General features: G+C 35.3%; 1 pseudogene; it reads left to right on the forward strand.

The window, feature by feature from the left end:
• Nucleotides 1-706: 706 nt before the first annotated feature.
• Nucleotides 707-852, forward strand: LOC111724621 (annotated as a pseudogene).
• Nucleotides 853-3,947: the final 3,095 nt, after the last annotated feature.

A 3,947-nucleotide genomic window follows, 5' to 3' on the forward strand; every position in this document is an offset into this window, starting at 1 on the left:
TTTTTTTTTTTTTTTGGTAAGCTTCTTTTTGAATACTCACATTGCTCTGGAGGCATCAGAAAGGCATTTTGCTAAAGGGTGGAATTAATCAGGTTTCATGGTCAAAATAACTCCTCAATATTTATTCTTTTTTCATCTCAATATTTATTCTAGGCTATCTGTGAAGGGTAATACTCATAAATCCCATCTGGATAGTAGTCATAGTATTCATAGCACCATTAGGGGCCTTGAATTCATGGCTCTATTTATTCAGCTGAAAGTGGGTGGGATCCTAACAGCAAGGTGGTCTGTGGGTAAAACGATTGGCTACTATTGGTCCAAGTCTGACAACCACTATAAGCTGTTATATGTTTATATTAATGCTTCTCTTCTTTGAGAAGTACTTTTGTCAGTATTATGAGATAGACTACATGTGCTCATTACTCAATTTCTGTGGCTGCTGAGTGTTTCCTGGTAAGTTTTAGCCACTATATTGCAGGTGCATGGTAAATGACAACATGGTATGTACAGAGGTTAAAAGGGGTCATTCCTTTCACTGTCCTTCTCATTGGAAGGCCTAAAATAGTTTAAGCTATTATATTCTTTAATTTTTAACCCATGACATTTTCCCTCCCAGGAATCCTTACATGGATTTGCTGTAATAACTATATTATTATATAATAGATAGCATCTATATTATGATTCAACATTTTAAAAAAGCAACTGTTGCCCCCTGGCAAGGGGCAAAGAGACACTTCATTGGTAGTGTTGCTGTTACACCAGTCAGGGGCAGAGCAGATGGACAGTCCTTTGTTCATTCTAGCTTGTTGCCTGGGGTGGTAGCTAGAGCTATTTCATGCGTGAGGCACCCTATGAAAAAAAGGCAACTGTTTGTTTTTTATAATGGACAATCACTTAAAGTAATTTTGTTTGAAGAAATAAAAATTCATCACTCAATTTTTAACAAGAGGGTTTGATATTACTATATTACTTTAAAAATAAAAAACATTAAGGAATATAATTAAAGGAATATAATAACCTTATAGGAAGTTTGGAAAATTAAAATAGTTTTCCACAATTCCATGTAATCATTATGATCATTTGTACATATTTCCTGTCAATCACTTCCTGTATACATGCTGATTCTTCTTATAATTGAAACTAATACCATAGTTACCATGTTAAGATTTTTGAGAATGAGGATCCCCCCGTATGTATCCATGGTTTAGCACAGAGCTCAGTACAGATAAGTGCTTGAAAAATTATTGCCAAAAGAATGAATTAATGAGTGACTTTGCTGAAGACCTAAAATTTAATTAAGAATAATCAATATTGGATTGATTATTTTGTTAGTTCACAGGGAAAGGCCAAAGTCCCAATAGTCAACAAACATCAGCCATTCTGTGACTTCTTTTGGGCAGACTTCTTGTGGCAGATAGAAGGGAAGGGTGACATGGTTACTCTGCTGTTTGCTCAAAACAATAGCACTAATTCCTTTCATTTTCCATTCTGTGTCTGCAAATTACCTGGACACAGAATGGCCTTACATCTCTGAAACACAGACTGAAAGCTAATAAATGTGTTGCTGATTCTAAAATAAAATTGCAACTCAGGTTTGGAATTTGGTGTAAAAGACTGAGAGGAACAGGTTTGTTGCTCATTTAGATTACAAATGTCACCAAAAATAGAAACCAAAAGGTTAGGTAATTTCTAAATTAAACACTCTTTCTTAGAATAATTACCACGTTACAGCATCTGTGTACTTTGGTAGAATTTGAATAACACTTTATTGCTCAGAATAATGTTCTATTCTTGTCACTAAATAATACTTGACGTACATGCTCTTGCACTCCCTAACTGCAGGAAAGGCGTTGCCGGGAATGACTGGCACACCCTTGGCAATGAGGCTTAGTTTTGCTGGAACTTTTCAGGTGCTGAAAAAAATCCCTTTCTCTATTCCCCATTCATTCACAGGCATGAGACCTGAGCTTTATTATTTTTTCTAAATCTAAATTGACTGAGTCAGGCTTCTGGTAGTCACCATGAAGAATAGACCACAGTAGCATGGAGAATATTATTTGAATCTTCTTTCCATAGGAAACTAGCTATGAAAAGAGTAGGCCCATTAATCATAATTTGAAAGGTGAGTTACAAACCCTTTGATGGAGCCTTTACAAGCTATCATTGCAGTAAGCAGAACTGGAGCAAATGTACCTGGTCATTCTGGACATTTTCATTTTGATAGCCTACCCAGTAGAGAAGGTTCCCAGGCTTAAATGATAGCTTTTCGACGTTTCATGTTTCTGAGTCTGAATTTGAGGGATGCTAATCTGTCTCCTTTTATACTGTAACACCTACAGAATTACACAGAATTTTGTCTAAAGTGACATGAATTGGTTGTTATGCTCTAGCAGACAATTCCTCATTAGGACACAGCATCACCTATATTCAAAGGCCATACATGACATACATAAATAATGGCTGTGTTTTGTAAATTTTTCTGTTATTTTAATGTTGCTTTTAATTTAAATTTCAATTATGGGGGTATAAGACATGAATTGTATTTTAAAACTCTCCTTTATATTTCTTAATAATAGCTACTTTTTTTCCTTCTGAATTAAAAAGATACTCTTTTGGGTGGCACCTGTGATTCAAGGAATAGGGTGCTGGCCCTACATACCAGAGGTAGTGGGTTCAAACCCAGCCCCGGCCAAAAAAAAAAAAAAAACCCTGCAAAAAGATACTCTTTGAACTGTGCTCATCATGCCGTGCAATGTATTGTATATCTTAAAATGGCTAAAGGAATAGATTTTTAACATCCTCACCACAAAAAATGATGGGATTGCAAACTAATGAATCTGTGAATTAGCCTAATTTAATCTTTCTACAATGTATATATAGACCAAACATCACTTTGCACTCCATGAAGATATGCAATGATTAGTCAATTAAAAATAAATTAATAAAAAGAAACTCTGTATTCTAGAAGTGAAAATATCAATATTGATCATTTAAGAAGAGAAACATAGTTTCTCTTTTTCCATAGTAATAGATTCCCTGACTTTTGAGCTAGGCATGTAATTGTCTAGTTTAAAAAAAAAAAAAAAAGAGCATATTTCTCAGTTTCCATCGCAAAGGACTAAGTGGAAGTATTTTCTGGCAACTTCTGAGATTTTCCTTAAGTGACAGATCGTGTATATCTCTTGCCCCTTCTTTATTCCTTTTCTATCCTGCTGCCTAAAATCATGGACATACAAGAGATTTCAGTGTCCATCTTAGGCCACAAAGACAAGGGCAATGCCACCAATGAGTGGGCAGAAATGTCACACTATTTTGCCTGCCTCTGCAGCTTTATGTTAAGTATAAACTATCTTGCTTAAATGACTGTTCTTTTGTGTCTGTGTCTCTCAAAGTGAAAAATAATCCTAAAGCACACAATCGCCTATAATGGAAAGTATTGAACAATTTAATCTGACATGAAGAAATAAACATACTGTAGCAATGCAAATACATTGACTTATTTCCCCAATACACTTTTCCAAAATTAACCCACTCTCTACCACAATCCACACAGTTATAGCGAGAGTTTCCAAATTCAATAACGTGACTCCCTCAACTTTTGGTTGAAGGATGATCCTGACCCTGGGTGGGGCAATCAAAATCTTTCCTCAGGAACTTAAATATAAGATAGAGAAAAAAGAGAGATCTGTCTCTTTGAGCTGTTAGATTGTAACAGTAAACATCCGAGGTATTAAAAGCTGTAATTTCCACTATGTATTGGGAGATGTAAAAGAAAACATAGTGATAAGAAAGAACAATGAAGTAGAGTCAAAGAGACAAGCAGAGATGTAGAGATGTAGAGAGGAAAAACAGATTTCTAGGCACACGCATAGTTCTCTAGTGCCTGGCTGTTGGAGAACTATTGCTTGCTTACTTAACACTCACTTTCCATTCCTTTTTTTCTTAAT

The sequence above is a fragment of the Otolemur garnettii genome, unplaced genomic scaffold, assembly GCF_000181295.1.
Source record: "Otolemur garnettii isolate 467f Iridium unplaced genomic scaffold, OtoGar3 scaffold00024, whole genome shotgun sequence".
NCBI classification, from domain to species: domain Eukaryota; kingdom Metazoa; phylum Chordata; class Mammalia; order Primates; family Galagidae; genus Otolemur; species Otolemur garnettii.